The sequence below is a fragment of the Aegilops tauschii genome, chromosome 4, assembly GCF_002575655.3.
Source record: "Aegilops tauschii subsp. strangulata cultivar AL8/78 chromosome 4, Aet v6.0, whole genome shotgun sequence".
NCBI classification, from domain to species: Eukaryota; Viridiplantae; Streptophyta; class Magnoliopsida; order Poales; family Poaceae; genus Aegilops; species Aegilops tauschii.
Genome location: NC_053038.3, coordinates 466,181,680 through 466,203,258, shown reverse-complemented (window position 1 = coordinate 466,203,258; position 21,579 = coordinate 466,181,680).

The window sequence follows — 21,579 nt, the reverse complement described above, 5'->3', positions numbered from 1 at the left end:
TATTGACTTGCATTCAAACCCAGGGTATTATTGCGTTATGCTTACACCGCTATGCTATGCTCGTAGACGTGGTTTGGTTTTGAGAGAATTCATGAAAGATGTGAGAGTTATTGTTAACTAAGGTTTAACTTAAGGTGGCTACCTTAATACACATCTGGGTGGATTGGTTGGGGCACCCTGCAGCACCCAGTGGTTTGCTCGGGCACCTAGAGAACCTAGTGCTTGCCCAAGGGAATCCCGGAGTACCCGTGTGATTACCCTATGGAATGCCACCCAGGCTCAAAGGGATCATAAGATTATTCATGCTAGAAATTTCCGTGTGCAGCCACAAGCCATTATGGGCTCTGGCATAGTTGAGTATGTTGTGTGACCTCTTTCAGTGGTAGGCTAGCAGATGTAGGGGGAAGTAGGTGGTACTGTCTACCCAGAGTAAAGAGTTAATGCTTCGGAAAGACCGTGTCTCGATCATCCGTTTCTCAAACAACATGTAGTGCGAGAAATCCAACGGAGGAGATCGAGTCTTGTGGGGAAAAGTGCACAAACCTCTACAGAGTGTACAAACTAATCATGATTAGCCGTGTCCCCGGTTATGGACATCTTGAGTATCTGGTTCTTGAATTATCATGTTGATCTCATCACTCTACTTAATTAATTTCTTGGGTTGTTAACTTTTAATTGGGATTGAGATGGGGTTTACCATTCTCAATGTTTTCAACAAACTTTGTAGTTAAATAAAATATATTCCTTTGCAGTAGGGAAAAATTGGCTTTACGCAAAAACAATAACCATAGAGCCTCCACCAGCCATATATTCATGTAGTGATAGTTATTATTCATCATTATCCTATGGTGTGAATTTGCCAGTACATTCAATGTACTGACCCTTTGTGGCTGCAACGTCTCATGTTGCAGGATTCTTACTACGAGTAAGTGTTACGTTAGGGTTACGATTTCTACACTCAACTTTGCCGTTGGTGTTGATGGGAATCCACAACCTTGTTGTTACTTCCGCTATTTGGATTGAGGTAATAGTATTTACGTTATTTTATACATGTGATTTACCTCTGTTATAAATCCTCGAGTACTATGTGTGTCAGCATACCGATCCAGGGATGACACTTAAGCACAGAGACTTGACCTTTTGAGGTCGGGTCGCTACACACAAACTCCAACGCAAGTATTTCTACAATCCACAACTACCCACTAGCATGACTCTAATATCACCATCTTTATATTGCAAAACTATTGCAAGGAATCAAACATACCATATTCATTGATCTACAAGTTTTATGTAGGATTTTATGACTAACCATGTGAATGACCAGTTCCTGTCATCTCTCTAAATAGATATAAGTGAAGCAAGAGAGTTTAATTCTTTCAACAAAAGATATGCCCACGCTCTAACAAATATAAGTGAAGCAAAAGAGCATTCTACAAATGGCGGTATTCTATGTGTAGGGAAACAAGCAATCCAAACTTCAAATGATATAAGTGAAGCACATGAAGCATTCTATAAAGCCATACAAAAAAATATAAGTGAAGTGCAACGAGCATTCTATAAATTAACCATGGACTATCTCATACCAGCATGGTGCATCAAAGAAAAGTGAAAACTAAATGCAAAAAATACGCTCCAAGATTTGCACATATCACATGAACGAAACGAATCCGAAAACATACCGATACTTGTTGAAGAAAGATGGGATGCCTTCCGGGGCATCCCCAAGCTTAGACGCTTGAGTCTCCTTAAATATTTACTTGGGGTGCCTTGGGCATCCCCCAGCTTAGACGCTTGAGTCTCCTTAAATATTTACTTGGGGTGCCTTGGGGCATCCCCCAGCTTAGACGCTTGAGTCTCCTTAAATATTTACTTGGGGTGCCTTGGGTATCCCCAAGCTTGAGCTCTTGCCTCTCCTTCTTCTCACATCGAGACATCCTCGATCTTCGAACACTTCATCCACACAAAAATCAACAGAAAGCTTGGTAAGATCCGTTAATATAATAAAGCAAATCACTACTCTAAGTACTGTCGCAAACAAATTCATATTTATTTTTTGCATTTTAGCTACTGTAATATAACCTTTTCCATGGCTTAATCCACTGATAGAAATTGATAGTTTCATCAAAACAAGCAAACTATGCATCAAAAACAGAATCTGTCTTAAACAGGACAGTCTGTAGTAATCTGAACATTAACCATACTTCTGGCACTCCAAAAATTCTGAAAAAATTAGGAAAAATAAACAATTTGTATAGAAAGACAATGCAAAAAGTTTCATAACCGTTTGGCATCCCAGTAAAAAATGTAGAATCGCGCACTACAGCCAAAGTTTCTGTTTTACACCGCACAAACCAACAATGTAAACATCCTAAAGGCAAATCTTGATACATTATTTTTATTTTTAAAATTTATAAAAGCAAACAACAGAAATAAATGACTCTCTAAAACTTCCGGGTTGTCTCCCTGGCAGCGCTTTCTTTAAAGCATTAAGCTAGGCATATAGTGCTCAAGTAATGGATCCACCCGGATCCCAAGGTATATCAAAGCCAATTTGAATTAGCAATGATTTGGCATTTAGTAGTGAGCACAAAGTAACATATATCATGCAACAATGAAGTCTAACTCTCTTCCTATGCATCGGCATGTCATAAAAGAACAATTCATGCACACATAGTAAAGACCAATGCATAGTATAAACAGTTTCTTGCAATTTTATCATATGGGAAACATAGAGAGGTGGAGATATAGTTCCTCTCTCATAATAATTGCAAGTAGGAGAAGCAAGCACATGCATATTATATCTATCAAAATTATCATGTGCAACGGTAAAATGCAACCCATCAATATAATCCTTAACAAGGGCAAACTTCTCCGATATAGTGTAGTCGGGAGAATTCAAAGAGATAATAGGACTATCATGCGTGGGTGCAATAGCAACAATTTCATGTTTAACATAAGGAACTATAGCAAGTTCATCTCCATAAGCATAATTCATATTGGCATCTTGGCCACAAGCATAGCAAGCATCATCAAAAAGGGATATTTCAAAAGAATCAACGGGATCATAACAATCATCATAGCAATCATCCTTCGGTAAGCACGAAGGGAAATTAAAAATGTATGAGTTGAAGAGTTACTCCCATTAGAAGGTGGGCACGGGTAGCTAATCCACTCTTCCTCCTTTTGTTCTTCGCTCTCCTCATCATCTTTTTCATCCAATGAGCCCACAGTTTCATCAATTCCTTCTTCCATAGACTCCTGCAAAATATTAGTCTCTTCTTGGATAGCGGAGGAGTCCTCAATATATGGTTTAACATAGGCATTAGAAGAATAATTATCATAACAGTATTTAAGTATGGCAAAAATTTTAGATTTGTAAAGAGTAGCATCATACGTTTCAGTCAAAGAAGCAATTTCATAAGCACCCTTAAAAGCAAAAAATTCTTCAATTTGTTGAACATCATAGTAAATATAAACACCCTTAGCATACGAAGATACGATTCCATTATCACTAAACTCACATTGGTAGGGAAGGTGTTTCTTAGGGTCTTCAGAACAACAAGTAAAATCATATATTTCACATAAATTCCAAGCATAGCACTACAAACGATGAATTTGATCCAGTAAAAGTTTCCCTTTTTCAGATATGCGGTGTCGCACATAACAAGCATGCTCATCTAAAGATTTGCCCTCTACTAAGATAGTTGGGGTTTCAGCCCGAGCACATAGGGATGGAAGATGATCCAAGTAAAAACATTCAGTAGTGTGATATATTTTGAGTGGTTCTTCAACCATTGGTTCAGTAGGTACCACTATTTTTTTGGTATTTTGCGTTTCCTACCCATAACTAAAGATAGAAAACAAGAGCACAAAATAAAAACTACTTAGTGATAAAGCAAACAAGCACACACGAGAATATTCACCCCACGCTATAACTCCCCGGCAACGGCGCCAGAAAAAGGTCTTGATAACCCACAAGTATAGGGGATCAATTGTAGCCTCTTTCGATAAGTAATTAAGAGTGTCGAACCCAACGAGGAGCTAAAGGTAGAACAAATATTCCCTCAAGTTCTATCGACCACCAATACAACTCTACGCATGCTTGACGTTCGCTTTACCTAGAACAAGTATGAAACTAGAAGTACTTTGTAGGTGTTGTTGCATAGGTTTGCTAAAATATAAAGAGCACGTAAATAAAAACTAGGGGCTGTTTAGGTAAAGAAGCAATAAAGTTAGTATAGCGAGTGTGGAAAAGTGGTGGTAGGAGTTGCGAAATTGTCCCTAAGCAATTGACTACTTTACTAGACCGATAGCAAGTTTTATGTGGGAGAGGCCACTTCTAGCATGTCATCCCTGACTTGGAATTCTATGCACTTATGATTGGAACTATTAGCAAGCATCCGCAACTACTAATGTTCATTAAGGCAAAACCCAACCATAGCATTAAGATATATTGGTCCCCCTTCAATCCCGTACGCATCAATTTCTATGCTAGGTTGAAGCTTCTGTCACTCTTGCCCTCCAATACATAGTCCTATCAACATACAACTAACCCTATGGTGTGTCCACGCGCGCGCTCATATGATGGGCACCAAAGGACAGCAACAGAACCACAAGCAAATTAAACCAATCATAGCAATTCACCAATTACCGATAGGACAACGAAAATCTACTCAAACATCATAGGATGGCAACACATCATTGGATAATAATATGAAGCATAAAGCACCATGTTCAAGTAGAGGGTACAGCGGGTTGCGGGAGAGTGGACCGCTGTAGATACATGGGGGAGGTGATGGAGATGTTGGTGAATATGACGGAGGTGTTGGTGTAGATTGTGGTGATGATGATGGCCCCGGCGGTGTTCCGGCGCCACCGGAATAGAGGGGGAAAGGGCCCCCCCTTCTTCTTCTTCTTCCTTGACCTTCTCCCTAGATGGGAGAAGGGTTTCCCCTCTGGTCCTTGGCTTCCATGGCATGGGAGGGGCGAGAGTCCCTCTGAGATTGTATCTGTCTCTCTGTCTCTCTCTGTTTCTGCGTTGCTGATTCTGCCCTTTCACCGATTCTTATATTCCCAGAGATCCGTAACTCCGATTGGGCTGAAATTTGGACACGATTTTTATCCGGATATTGGCTTTCTTGTGGCGAAAGAAGGGCACCAACTGCCTTATGGAGTGGCCATGAGGACCCAGGGCGGCGCGCCTGACCCCCTGGGGCACGCCCCTCACCCTCGTGGGCCCCTCGGGCATCGTCTCGCGTTGATTCCACTTCCCAAAATTCACATATATTTCAAAAAAATCTCCGTCAGTTTTTATCCCGTTTGGACTCTGTTTGATGTGGATTTTCTGCAAAAAAAAACATGCAACAAACAAAAACTGGCACTGGGCACTGGATCAATATGTTAGTCCCAAAAATAATATAAAAAGTTGCCAAAAGTATGTAAAAGTTGTAGAATATTGGCATGGAACAATAAAAAATTATAGATACGACGGAGACGTATCATTTTCTTACTGTTATTTATAATATTTTTATCCATAATAATGCTTTTTGGGGTAATTCTAATGCCTTTTCTCTCATAATTTGCAAGGTACACACCAAGAGGGAGAATTCCGACAGCTGGAAATCTGGACGTGGAAAAGCTATGTCAGGCTACCTATTCTGCACAACTCCGAACAAGCTGAAACTTCATGGAGATTTTTTATGGAATATTTAAGAATTATAGGAGCAAATTACTACCAGAGGGGGCCCACCAGGTGGGCACAACCCACCTGGGCGCGCCCTGGTGGGTTGTGCTCACCCAGGCCCACCTCCGGTGCCCATCTTCTGGTATATAGGTCATTTTGACCTAGAAAAAATAAGGAGAGGACTTTTGGGACGAAGCGCCGTCGCCTCGAGGCGAAACTTGGGAAGCAGCACTTTTCCCCTCCGGCGGAGCGATTCCGCCGGGGCAACTTCCCTCCCGGAGGGGGAAATCATCGTGCTCATCATCACCAACAACTCTCCCATCTTGGGGAGGGCAATCTCCATCAACATCTTCAACAGCACCATCTCATCTCAAACCCTAGTTCATCTCTTGTTTTCAATCTTGTTACCGGAACTATAGATTGGTGCTTGTGGGTGACTAGTAGTGTTGATTACATCTTGTAGTTGATTACTATATGGTTTATTTGGTGGAAGATTATATGTTCAGATCCAATATGCTATTTACTCCTCTAATCATGAGCATGTTTATCATTTGTGAGTAGTTACTTTTGTTCTTGAGGTCATGGGAGAAACCATGTTGCAAGTAATCATGTGAACTTGATATGTGTTCGATATTTTGATAGTATGTATGTTGTGATTCCCTTAGTGGTGTCATGTGAACGTCGACTACATGACACTTTACCATATTTGGGCCTAGGGGAATGCATTGTGGAGTAGCAATTAGATGATGGGTTGCGAGAGTGACAGAAGCTTAAACCCCAGTTTATGAGCTATTCCGTAAGGGATCGATTGGATCCAAAAGTTTAATGCTATGGTTAGAATTTATTCTTGATAATTTTCTCATAGTTGCGGATGCTTGCGGGAGGGTTAATCATAAGTAGGAGGTTTGTTCAAGTAAGAACAGCACCTAAGCACCGGTCCTCCCACATATCAAATTATCAAAGTAGCGAACACAAATTGAACCAACATGATGAAAGTGACTAGATGAAAATCCCGTGTACCCTTAAGAACGCTTTGCTTATCATAAGAGGCCCTTTTGTCCTGTCCTTTACCTCAAAAGGATTGGGTTACCTTGCTGCACTTTTGTTACTACTATTGTTACTTGCTCGTTACAAATTATCTTGCTATCAAACTACTCCGCTACTTACAATTTCAGCACTTGCAGACACTACGTTACTGAAAACTACTTGTCATTTCCTTCTACTCCTCGTTGGGTTCGACACTCTTACTTATCAAAAAGAGCTACAATTGATCCCCTATACTTGTGGGTCATCAAGGCTATTTTCTGGCGCCGTTGCCGGGGAGTGAAGCGCCTTTGGTAAGTGGAATTTGGTAAGGGAACATTTATATAGTGTGCTGAAATTTATTGTCACTTTTTACTATAGAAAAAAAATCCTTTGAGGGTTTTTTTCAGGGTATCTTCACCTCATCCGGAACCACAATTAGCTACCCCTCAACCTACTGCACCTACTGAAAAGATTGAATATGAAATTACTTCGGGTATGATAGAACAACTGCTAACTAATCCTTATGCAGGAGATGGAACTGAACATCCTGATATGCACTTGATATATGTGGAAAAAATTTGTGGATTGTTTAAGCTTGTAGGTTTACCCGGAGATGAAGTGATGAAAAAGGTTTTCCCTTTATCTTTGAAGGGAAAAGCATTAGCATGGTATAGGCTATGCGATGATATTGGATCATGGAATTGGAATCGTTTGAAACTGGAGTTCCACCAAAAAATTTGTCCTATGCATCTAGTTCATCGTGATCGGAATTATATATATAATTTTTGGCCTCGTGAAGGAGAAAGTATCGCTCTAGCTTGGGGGAGGCTTAAGTAAATGTTAGATTCATTCCCCAATCATGAGCTCTAAAGAGAAATTATTATCCAGAATTTTTATGCTCGGCTCTCTCATAATGATCAAACCATGCTTGATACTTCTTGTGCTGGTTCTTTTATGTAGAATACTATTGAATTCCGGTGGGATCTTTTGGAAAGAATCAAATGCAACTCTGAATATTGGGAACTCGGCGGAGGTAAAGAGTCAGGTATTAAACTTAAGTATGATTGCATTAAATCTTTTATGGATACCGATGCTTTTCAAAAGTTTAGCACTATATATGGACTTGACTCAGAGATAGTAGCCTCCTTTTGTGAATCATTTGCTACTCATGTTGAACTCCCTAAAGAGAAGTGGTCTAAATACCACCCACCTATTAAAGAAGAAATTAAAGAACCGATACCAGTTAAAGAAGAATCTATACTTTATAATGTTGATCCAGTTGTTCCTTCTGCTTATATTGAGAAACCACCTTTCCTTGTTAGGATAAAGGAACATGCTAAAGTTTCAACTCTGGTTAACAAAAGCTATATTAGAACACCTAAACCTTATGAACAAATTAAAGTAGAACCTACCATTGCTATGGTTAAAGATATCTTGCAAGAAGACATAGATGGGCATGTTATTTAGTTTTGTCAAGAAGCTGCTAGAATTGCCAAACCTGATAAAAAGGATAAACATAGACCTATTGTTGGCATGCCTGTCATTTCAGTTAAAATAGGAGATCACTGTTATCATGGTTTATGTGACATAGGTGCTAGTGTGAGTGCTATTCCTTACACCTTATATTAAGAAATTATGAATGACATAGCACCCGCAGAAATACAAAACATAGATGTTACTATTAAACTTGCTAATAGAGACACCATATCACCAATCGGGATTGTTAGAGATGTTGAAGTCTTGTGTGGGAAAATAAAATACCCTACTGATTTTCTTGTTCTTGGTTCCCCACAAGATGACTTTTGTCCCATTATCTTTGGTAGACCTTTCTTGAACACCGTTAATGCTAAGATAGATTGTCAGAAACAAACTATCGGTGTTCATTTTGGTGATGAATCTCATGAGTTTAATTTTTCCAAGTTTAGTAGAAAGCTGCATGAAAAAGAATTGCCTAGTAAGGATGAATTAATTGGTCTTGCTTCTATTGCTGTACCACCTACTAATCCTTTAGAACAATATTTGCTAGACCATGAAAATGATTTACATATGCATGAAAGAAATGAAATAGATATAATTTTCTTTGAACAACGTCCTCTGCTTAAACATCATTTGCCTATTGAAACTCTAGGAGGTCCTCCTCCACCTAAAGGTGATCCTGTGTTTGAATTAAAACAATTGCCAGACACTTTGAAATATGCTTATCTTGATGAAAAGAAGATATATCCTGTTATTATTAGTGCCAACCTTTCAGAACATGAAGAAGAAAGATTATTGAAAGTTCTAAGGAAGCACCAAGCTGCAAATGGATATAGTCTTGATGATTTAAAGGGCATTAGTCCCACTCTATGTCAGCACAAAACTAATATGGAACCTGATGCTAAACCCGTTGTCGATCACCAACGTCGGTTAAATCCGAAGATGAAAGAAGTGGTAAGAACGGAAATATTAAAACTTCTCGAAGCAGGTACAATCTATCCTAAAGCTGATAGTAGATGGACAAGTCCTCTTCATTGTGTTCCTAAGAAAGGAGGTATAGCTTTTGTTCCTAATGATAAGAATGAACTTATTCCACAAAGAATTGTTACAGGCTATAGAATGGTAATTGATTTTAGAAAATTAAACAAAGCAACTAGAAAAGATCATTACCCTTTGCCTTTTATTGATCAAATGCTTGAAAGATTATCTAAGCACACACACTTTTGCTTCCTTGATGGATATTCTGGTTTTTCACAAATACCTGTTTCTCAACCTGATCAAGAAAAGACCACTTTTACATGTCCTTTTGCAACCTATGCTTATAGACGTATGCCTTTTGGTTTATGTAATGCACCTGCTACCTTTCAAAGATGTATGACTGCTATATTCTCTAAATTTTGTGAAAAGATTGTTGAAGTTTTCATGGATGACTTTTCTGTTTATGGGAAGTCTTTTGATGATTGTTTAAGAAATCTTGATCGAGTTTTGCAGAGATGTGAACAAACAAAATCTTGTCTTGAATTGGGAGAAGTGCTACTTTATGGTTAATGACGGCATTGTCTTGGGTCATAAATTTTTTGACACAGGTATTGAAGTGGACCAAGCTAAGGTTGATGCAATTGAGAAAATGCCATGTCCTAAAGATGTAAAAGGTATTTGTAGTTTCCTAGGTCATGCTGGTTTCTATAGGTGATTTATCAAAGACTTCTCTAAAATTTCTAGGCCTCTCACTAGTCTCTTGCAAAAGGATATTTCCATCGCTTTTGATGATGATTGTTTAGAAGCCTTTGAGACACTCAAGAAAGCCTTAATATCTGCACCTATTGTTCAACCACCTGATTGGAACTTGCCTTTTGAAATTATGTGTGATGCTAGTGATTATGATGTTGGTGTTGTTCTAGGACAAAGAGTTGATAAGAAACTGAATGTTATCCATTATGCTGGCAAAACTCTAGACAGTGCTCAAAGAAACTATGCTACTACTGAAAAATAATTCTTAGCAGTGGTGTTTGCTTGTGATAAATTTAGACCCTATATTGTTGATTCCAAAGTAGCTGTTCACACAGACCATGCTGCTATTAAATATCTTATGGAAAAGAAAGATGCTAAACCTAGACTTATTCGATGGGTTCTCTTGTTACAAGAATTTGATTTACATATCATTGATAGAAAAGGAGCTGAGAACCCAGTTGCTGATAATTTGTCTAGGCTTGAAAATGTGCTTGATGACCCACTACCTAATTATGATAGTTTTCCTGATGAGCAGTTAGCTGCAATAAATGTTTCTCATAGTACTCCTTGGTATGCTGATTATGCTAATTACATTGTTGCTAAATATTTACCACCTAGCTTTACATACCAACAAAAGAAAAAATTCTTCTATGATTTAAGACATTACTTTTGGGATGACCCACATCTTTATAAAGAAGGAGTAGATGGTATTATTAGACGTTGTGTACCTGAGCATGAACAGGGACAAATCCTACAGAAATGTCACTCCGAAGCTTATGGAGGGCATCATGCTGGAGATAGAACTGCTAAGGTATTGCAGTCTGGATTTTATTGGCCTACTCTCTTCAAGGATGCCTGTAAGTTCGTCTTATCTTGTGATGAATGTCAAAGAATAGGTAATATCAGTAAGCGTCAAGAAATGCCTATGAATTATTCACTTGTTGTTGAACCATTTGATGTTTGGGGATTTGATTACATGGGACCTTTTCCTTCCTCTAATGGGTATACACATATTTTGGTTGCTGTTGATTATGTTACTAAATGGGTAGAAGCTATTCCAACTAGTAGTGCTGATCACAACACCTCTATTAAAATGCTTAAGGAAGTTATTTTCCCAAGGTTTGGAGTCCCTAGATATTTAATGACTGATGGTGGTTCACACTTTATTCACGGTGCTTTCCGTAAAATGCTTGCCAAGTATGATGTTAACCATGGAATTGCCTCCCCCTATCATCCTCAATCTAGTGGTCAAGTTGAACTTAGGAATAGAGAAATAAAATTAATTTTACAAAAAAACTGTCAATAGGTCCCGAAAGAATTATATTGGTCTAAGAAATTAGATGATGCACTTTGGGCTTACAGAACAGCATATAAAAATCCTATGGGTATGTCTCCTTATAAAATGGTTTATGGAAAAGCTTGTCATTTGCCTCTTGAGTTAGAACATAAAGCATTTTGGGCAGTTAAAGAACTCAACTATGATTTCAAACTTGCTGGTGAAAAGAGGTTATTTGATATTAGCTCTCTAAATGAATGGAGAACCCAAGCTTATGAAAATGCAAAATTATTCAAAGAAAAAGTCAAAAGATGGCATGACAAAAGAATCCAAAAGTGTGAGTTTAAATTCAGAGAATATGTTCTTTTGTACAACTCTCGTTTCAGATTCTCTGCAGGAAAACTCCTCTCAAAATGGGAAAGCCCATATGTCATCAAGGAGGTTTACCGGTCTGGAGCCATCAAAATAAATAATCCCGAAGGTACTAACCCGAAGGTTGTCAATGGGCAACGAATAAAACATTATATCTCAGGTACACCCATTAACGTTGAAATTAATGTTATCCAAACTTTGACACCGGAAGAACACATAAAAGAGTCCTTCTGGAACACTCCAGAATCATGAAAATAAGGATGTACGTGATACGGTAAGTAAACGGACTCCAAAAATCCGCAAAAATATATTTTATCAGTTTTGGAATATTTAAGACTTTAGGAAATAAAGAAACTTCCAGGAAACGTCCCCTGGTGGGCACAAGACACCAGGGCGCGCCAGGCCAGGTGGGTTGTGCCCACCTAGGACACCTTCCGTACTCCGTTTTTCTCCCGTATGATTGTCCTTCAAGATAAAAAATCTATATATACTTCCCGAACATGTTGATCACCGTATCACGAAGAAATCCTCTGTTCTCTTTTCTTGCTGTTTTCTGCACAGTTTTGAAAATATGTCATCCCAAGACTCTGACGGTGAGAGCTATGTCTCACATCTCATTGCTGACCCAAAGACCTATGGGGACCTATCTCCTTATGGTCGAACTACGGATGACGAGGAGGATGCTCACTTGATGAGGGTTGATGATTCAAGCTCAGAGGAGGAGGATGTTCCTCTACCTCAACCTGGGGATATGCACGTAGAGTTCAAGAAGTCCAGTCTCCCTAAGAGACCTAACCGATCTATTCCTTCTTGTTTTAGGCAGAAAAGCAAAGGAGATTTATGTGACAAGATCTTGAAGCTGGAGTTGGAAGTCGATGATTTAAAAGAGGAAATTGCTCTCCTCAACTACAATATAAAAAGTTGAAGGCACAATTGTCATCATCACCATCATCTTCTTCACCACCAAAAGAGAACTGAGTATCCGGTATGGGCACTCCCCTTGGCTTCCACCAAGCTTGGGGAGGTGCCCCGGTATCGTATCATTCCACTAACTTTTTTCCTTTACTTATTTTAGTTTGATATTTTGCATTAGATGAATAAAAGTTTAGCTCAATCCCTTCTTCCTTGAGAGTTTGCTTAGTGATCTATCCTTATAATCGTGTGCAAGTTATATAATAAAGTTTAGTTTGTTTTTTTGCTTTCTTTACTCTCATGTTGCAAATAAAGAAGGAAAAAGAGATAGGAAATAAATAAAAGGAAAGAAATAAATCAATAAGATTATATACTAATCCTATGGTAGGTGATGGCACCACATAAGGAAAAGTATAACTAGAAAATTTTATTAGAGATTGACAAACATAGCATTAGTCAATGATGAAACTCATGAAAGAATTAATAAGGGAAGAGAAGATTCACATATAAATATACTATCCTAGAAATCTTTTCTAGTTGTGAGCCCTCATCAAAATATTATATGCCAAAACTGTTGATGTTGGACAAGGAAGACAACCTAATGGTTTATGTTTGTTTATATTCACATAGAAGTCATATTGTCATAGATCCTTCAACATGTGGTGCTTGCCCCCTATCTTTGCTAGCCAAAAATTCTGTACTAAGTAGAGATACTACTTGTGCATCCAAAAACCCTTAAACCCAAATCTTATTTTCAAGAGTCCACCATACCTACCTAGGGATTGAGCAAGATCCCGCAAGTAAGTTGTCATCGGTGCAAAAAGGCTATAAAAATTGCTTCTAAAAGTGTGAGATCATTTAGTGTAAGAGAAAATTGAGCGTTGCATGAACTTGTGATGGTGAAGAATAAAAGCGACATACTGCATAATAAAGGTCGCTATCACAAGGGGCAATGCAACGTACGTTCTTTTGCATTAAGGGGTTGAGCATACAAACAAATAAGCTCATGGCAACCTCCGCTTCCCTCTACGAAGGGCCTATATTTTACTTTTATGTATTTACTTTTATGCAAAGAGCCAAAGTCTTCTTCTATTCCTTTTTATTTTTCTCCTTTGGCAAGCATCATGTGGTGAGGAAAGATCTAGGCACATATGTCCATTTGAATATAGGTAGCATGAGTTATTATTGTTGACATCACTAGTACAGCGAGGTGCTATACAAACGGTTTTTAACCCCTTTCCGCAACGGCATTTGGAACCGTCGCCTAGTGAGTGTGGGCGATAGGGGGGTCCTTCCCACACGACCCAGAAACCGTCGGAGATATGCCCTCCTGGCACACACGCTCGGCAAAATGAGGTTGTGTGCGACTAGCGAGCACTCAAATACAAAAATACGTACAATAGTGCTAAAAATACAATTATACATGCGAAATCATTTCCGGTCGTAAGTACATCCCACACAGTCAGTCACCGCTAAACGTTTCTGTTCGTATATACATCCCACACAGTCGCTCCAAGGAAAACGTTTCTATTCGCAAGTACATCACACACAATTTTCCCGGTTAAACACTACAAAAAAATACACTTCCGTGATGATACGTGTTTGTCACAGTAGGTCACGTTTTATGTCATGCATGTACATCCATGAAAAATATATGACAGAATCAAGATAGTCATACCTGTGCTGTCGTAGAAGTGTTCCATGACATTACCAAAATTATCATCACGGAAGTGTCCACTTCCATGACGATAAATTGCGCATCACAGAAGTGCTTTCGTCAAGGGTGACCGACACGTGGCATCCACCGTAACGGAACGCCGTTAAGCTATCGGGTCTGGTTTTGGATCCGATAACCCATTAACAGCCCCGACCAATGGGGATTTTCCACGTGTAAAATCATCATTGGCTGGAGGAAACATGTGTCGGCTCACCGTTGGGACAGATGTCATCCACTCATTGGACCCAAAGCGCCTATGATACGTCGACACGTGGCACGGCCCAACAGAGGCCCATATAGGTTAAAAAGGCCAGCCCAGTCAAAGGCCCATAGTACTTACTCAGGTACTAGTAGGCCAGCCCAATAACGGCCTGCTTAATAAAGGCCCATTTACGGCCCGAAGCCAGATTTGGCCCGTTAATTGTTAGCCTAATATTTGGGCCCATTTACGGCCCGAAGCCAGATCTGGCTCGTTAATTGTTCGCCGAATATTTGGGCCCAATTACAGCCCAGTGACTTTCGGCCTGTTAGAGGCCCGATGTAGACATGGGCCCATTTCAGCCCGGTGTGACTTTCGGCCTGGGAATGGCCCGTGCTGCCCATGGGCCATATATGGTCTGACAGGACATCGGGCCCACTAACGGCCTATCATAAAGGTGGCAACAGTTAAGCCCAACGTGACTTTGGGCCTGTTAAAGGCATGTCGCATAATTCGGCCCGTTGATGTCTGTACTAAGCTTTCGGCCTCTGAAAGGCCTATGATATCAGTGGGCCAACTAAGGCCCGAGATATGTTTCGGCCTGGTAACTGCCCGTGATATAACTGGGCCGAAAAATTCCCCGTCTACATTTCAGCCTATTGAAGGCCCGTCGACGACTAGTGAAAATTGAGGCCCAATATGCATTTCGGCCTGCTAAAGGCCCATGGTTTCATCTGGGCCGTAATAGGCCAGTACAATATTCAGCCTGTTAATAGCCCAACGCTACCTGGGCCAAACTAAGCACTGGGTCCACAAAAGGCCCAACTAAAATATAGGCCGGTGTAAGTTGTGGGCCTCGCGCAAAGTGTGAAGGCCCCAATGATTCGGGCCCAAGAAAGATGCAGGCTGGCCCAATTGTGGCCCGCTAAACACCAGGCCCGTTAGAGGCGAATGTTTCGGCCCGGTCGACTACATCTGATTTTTTCCAGATAGCGAATGATGGCAGTAACTAGTAAGAATTAAGAACAAACCTACTCTATAAAATAAAGAAATTACGGCATAGTAACTAAGAATAAACCTACACTATACAATAAAGGATTTATGGTATATTACATCCACTGGGCATCTAAGTTCTCCACCAGTGATCATAACGCGCAACGAAGAAGAAGATTACAAAAACTGGGCACCATTGCAGCGTAACAAAATAATACTGAACCGAGACCACTTTCAAGACAGTTCAAGAAAGGTTAGGCTTGCGCGGGAATTGCTACGCAAGCTGCTGAGCAAGGCTGTGAGACCGGCCTAGCATGTCGGTCATAGCTTCCAGGTGTAGCTGTTTACCGATGAGGTTCTCATTTGTGTTCTCCGCAATCTTTCTTAGAGATAGGACTTCAAGTCGAAGTTGAGTTGCAGTATGCCTTTCTGCTAGAACTTGGGACTGAAGAAGTCGAACTAATTCAGACAACGAATTCTGTGAGCTTGTCTGGCTGCTAGTCTTGAGTAACTTGAACACTGCATCAAGACAAGACTTTGGGGTTGTCTCGCTATCTTCAAGATGTTTTGCCTTCTTTGCTGCAATATATGTTGGGTTTGTCTCACAGCCTTCAGCAGACTTGTGCATGCCATCAGGCATATCACCCTGAAACAAAGCAGAGAGATGACAGGTTTTGCACGTGTATAAACAAAGATGATAACTGTGCTGTCAATTCCATCCAATTTCAAATTAGAAAATAAAGAGTAAGTTCAAAATATCAATAGCATAATTTGGCATTGTTCATAATGCGGGGAGCTTCACCACACTACTGGATTACCATGTCAACATAACAAGCATGGATGAAGGGCGAAGAAAATCATTGTATCTATTTTGGTTAATGTGCATGGCATGTTGTTCATATTATCAGCCACATCAGTAAGATAAAACAGGAGATGACAAGGTGCAAACGTGGGCTGCTTCACCACACACTGGATTATAGATCCACAAAACAAGCATACATATAGGGAGTATTGAGTAATGTGCATGGTATGAATAAGGAATTTGGTTTTACAACTAAAACTTAGAACTTATGGTTCTTGTGAACATGCCTTTTGGTAGAAACAGCAAACTAAACAGCACTAAACGATAGGGAGTATGAGCAAATTAAACAGCAGTTGAGGATAAAGGCTTTAGAAGGACTGCCTTACATTAACAGTTAACACTGGCTTTATAATGCCCTTCTCCATGTCAAGGGAAGGATAACTCAAGAATTTCAGCACAGAATCTTCTTCATAAGCATTGCCTGTACTCTACATTTTGTAGAGAGTAATTATAGATATGATAATAGTGGAAGGGATAGAGGATAATGAAGATAAGATGCAGATTGATGCTACATAATCAACTACCAATCCCTGGAAGTACAAGCATTACATGACAAAATGTACTAACAAGAGCAATGGGCTACCAATCCCTGTCTGTGTATTCTACTTTTTGGTAAGGTTAAATATAGATCTGATCTTCTTTACTAAATGGTGGGCGAGGGAGATAAGATGCAGAATGCTACACAATGAACCAATCCCTCTTCCCATAATACAAGAGTGTTTTGAACACTGGTGTACTGTACAAAACGTTCTTATATTATGGGATGGAGGGGGTAGCTGTTAATGTAAGTACAGTGATAGACGACGTTCAGTCCTTACAAGAGGACTGCAGAGCTAAACCTTTTCAAAAGCATTGGGTTGATTCTAAATTTATGTAAGAGTCCATACGGATCTTATAATGTCCACCAAATGGACGATAACGAGGCTAATATGTGTAGTGATGCTACATAATCAAATAGCTATGAAAGTAAGTATGGTCATACAGGGCAAGAGGTACTCACAAGAGCAATGCAGTGCGCAGTATAGTTGCGAGATTTTGTGGTCCCGTGAGAATGAATGTTCTTCTGCTAACAGTTTTCGTACAAGTGAGACGTTAAGGAAAATACAAAAATGTAGTTCAAATTGTGATGTGATATCATAGATAGTACCATACGCTGCAGCCGAGACCAATGTGTAACAAGATTATTCCAGTCACCGTCGGATAAATGTAGCACCGGAGACTATACAGAAATTTCGTTTAGAGGCTTGCCATCGAAGTGCGCTTGCCGCAGGTAGGAACGATACTTCATCAAGAGTGCTTGAAAAGCGCAACCAACCCTTGCTCATCTTCACAATCCAGTTTGGTCCTCGCCTATTTAAAAGAATGAAATCTTGTGTCTTCTGTCAGCAGAAACATATGCAGCAATGACCATGAATAACATTAGTACATTACTTATGCGTAAGTTGCGGAGGAAGACTGGAAATTCTTCTGTGTCTGCGGTATAATCTTTCCATGAAGGAAAGATGCGCACAAAGTTCCTAACAACAATATAAGCTTTGTCTTCTAAACTTGGAAGAAATGGAACAAGGGTCCTATTTGCTGCAATTGGGGCTCTCTCTGGTTCGAAAATGGTGTGACACCCTCGATTCAATCGTACACTACGCATACACGCAAATGTGTATGATCAAGATCAAGGACTCACGGGAAGATATCACAACACAACTCTAGAAACAAATTAAAATAATACAAGCTTTATATTACAAGCCAGGGGCCTCGAGGGCTCGAATACATAAGCTCGAAAACACAAGAGTCAGCAGAAGCAAGAATATCTGAGTACAGACATGAGTTAAACAAGTTTGCCTTAAGAAGGCTAGCACAAAAGCATCTACGATCGAAAAGGCAAGGCCTCCTGCCTGGGAGCCTCCTTACTACTCTTGGTCATCGTCGGTCTCCACGTAGTAGTAGGCATCGACGGTGGCATCTGGCTCCTGGGCTCCGACATCTGGTTGCATCAACCGGAAAGAAGAAGAAAGGGGGAAAAGGGGGAGCAAAGCAACAGTGAGTACTCATCCAAAGTACTCGCAAGCAAGGATCTACACTACATATGCAACATTATCAAAGGAAGGCTGTATATGTGGACTGGGCTGCAGAAATGCCAGAATAGAGGGGAGAACCTAGTCCTATCAAAGACTAGCATCTTCTGGAAACCACCATCTTGCAGCAACAGGAGGAAGTAGAGTAGCATAAAGTAAAGTAGTAGTAGTGTTATCAACCTCGGCCAGAGATCCTTTCTCGACTCCCTGCGAGAAAGCAATCCCAGAGCCATACTATCCAGTTATCATCACAATCCATTACTCATCACAAGTATATAGTTCTAGTTGTATCGATCGGGATACAACTCCAAGTGTCCGTTACCATAGGACAGGCTATCGATAGATGTTTTCTTCCCTGCAGGGGTGCACCAACTTACCCACCACGCTCGATTAACTCCGGCCGGACACACTTTCCTGGGTCATGCCCGGCCTCGGCCAAACAATACGCCGCAACCCGACCTAGGCTTAATAGAGAGGTCAGCACGCCGGACTAAACCTATGCCCCCAGGGGTCATGGGCCATCTCCCCGGGAACTCCTGCACGTTGCGAGGGCGGCCGGTGAGCAGACCTAGCTACCTCCTTCAAAAAGGTAGGTGCTTACGCAGTCCAAACTGGCGCGCGCCGCTCAGTCGCTGACGTCTATTAACCTTCGGCTGATGCATACGACGCAGAACGCCCATACTATGCCCACGTGATGGTTAGTGCTATCAGGCCAGAGGCCCCTCGGATCAAATATCCAAATCGTAGTGGATTAGGAACGCGCGGTAACAAGCAGAGACTCACGAAAGATGTGACCCCGTTGCCCCGTCTCGAGGGCTTGCGGCAAGGGCTAGGAATGCCCAGCCACACCTCGTAATTATCTCCCGGGCACCCTCCAGGTCAACCCGTCTCCACATCACTCGCAAATATGCTCGCGCAGCTACCCCTCAGGGCCGACCCATCTTTAGTAACAGTGGTAAAGTCTAAGTATCCGTGTGTCCAAACATCAAGGGGAAAACCCGAGGAATCACCCCCCGTGAATTCCACTCGATGTAATCATCAAGGTGAACGTAAGAGGAACCACCCCGAGGTTCACACTTGAGGGGTTGCACGACAGAGTCGTATCGGAAGTGGTTAGGGCGGAATCACCCTCGATGACCACGACCGAATAACTACACTACAGGGTTAACATCAGAAGTGCTGTAGAGGTCTCACCCTCGGCACTCGATAGTAACCCAGTAGTGTCGAGCTACTAAGGGGAAAGTGATGTGCGGTGCCGGGGCCTGGTCTTCGATCTCGTTGATCGGGTCTTCGATGATGAAGCAGGGGCAACAAGGACAAGATGGGGGTCACTGATGGATCACTAACCAACCTATACTAAGCAGTTTAGGATAAGCAGGTAGGTAACAATAAGCAGGTTACAAAAGCAGGCTATGCATCAGAATAGGAGCAAACAATAATAGTAGCAAAATCTAATGCAAGCATGAGAGAATGGAATGGGCGATATCGGGATGATCAAAGGGGGGCTTGCCTGGTTGCTCTGGCAAGAGAAGGGTTCGTCGTCGATGTAGTCGATCACAAGGGTATCATTAGCGGTCTCGGGGTCTACTGGAGAGAAGAGGGGGACGAAACAGTAAATACATAGCAAATAGAGGTATCACTAAGCATGACATGACGATACGTAGCGCTAGGCGTGCTCTAACGCGGTACTACACGTTGCAGACGAAGGGGGGGGAAACATCCGAGGATGATTTCCCGGTGGTAGGCGGATTTCAGACAGATGAAAGAGAGGGGCCGGTTCCATGTTGAGCATGCTGGGGGCATGTGACAGATGAACAGACCGTGTATTCGGATTCATTGGATTTTTCTGAGCAGCTTTCATATAGAAAACATTTTCATCCGAATTACGGTTTATTTTATATGAATTTTCAAAGTTTAAAGCATTTTCTGAAAATTATTATTTCAAAAATAAACTATAAATGCTATGGGTACGCTGAAACCCAGCATTATGCACATGTGGCTGGCAGATGGGGTCAGAGGGCCTAGTTGACCAAGTCAACAGAGACTAGTCAACCAGTGAATAGTAGAAGTGGGCCCGCATGTCATTGACTCTAACCTTAGTAGTCTAGGTAAATTTGCTTAAATAACAGCGGGGCCTATTTGTCATTGACTCAGTCTTTTTAGAGCAACTAATTAAAGTTAATAAACAGAGGGGACCACTTGTCATTTTTTAGTAGACTAATTGAGCACTAAAGTATTACTACTAAAATAACTAAGCCTAGACATAACTGAACAAGGGCCGGCATGGTGTTACAGCCGTGAGGCTGGTTGTGCACACACGCACACACACGTGCACTCACACACACCACGGCCATGGCCTTGGCCATGGCCAGCAGCAGCAGCACTTGGCGGTAGCAGCTAGCAGTGTCACTACGTAGCGTCTGCACTTGGCAGTAGCGGCTGGAGCAGCAGTAAGGCAGAGCAGTAGCAGCGGCATAGCAGCAGTAGCAAATCAACAGCCGCAGAAGCAAGCAGCTAGTAACGACACTATCAGAGCCGCAGCAGTATGCGAGCAGCAAGGCGAGCGCGGGAGCAAGGGCGCGCCGCGGCGTGGGCCTGCGTGGGCGCGTGCACGGAGGGCCGAGCAGGCCGCGCGCGCAGGGGAGAGCAGCGGCAGCACACGGGGTTGGCGCCCAGGAGCAGCAGCAGAGCCGGCGAGCGAGACAGGCAGCGGCGGCGACGCATGGAACCGGCGGCTCCGGCGACCAAAAGGACGGCCACGACCTCCTATAGGACGAGCAGGACGAGTCACATCATCCGGTGCACGCAAAACAAACGGGGATGGCCGGGGAGATGGGCTAAAATGACGGTGACGAACTAGACGGCGGCTACAGAGCGACGGCGGAGCTCGGAGGCGGCTAGCGTCAGCTCCAACTTAAACATGAGCTTCTACAGAAAGGAGAAGGGTGCGGATGCTCACAACGGAGCTTGGGGATGGCTCTGCGAGGCCGGGGGCTATCGGAGATGCGCGGATCAACGCGTCGAACGGTGGCTAACAAAGGTTGAAGATGGGCTCGATCCCCGTGATGTAGAGGCGCCCGGCTCGAACCGATCCTCGTAGTGGAAGCAACAGAGGCAGACGTAGCTTTTGGACAAGCTCCTTGCCGGCGAGGACGACGAGGAGCACGCCGGCAAGGTCGGCCGTGGCGATGATGGCGTCGGGTTCGTGTTGGGGAGAAGAGAGCGAGCGAGGGAGAGGGGAAAGTGGGCGCTAGGGTTTG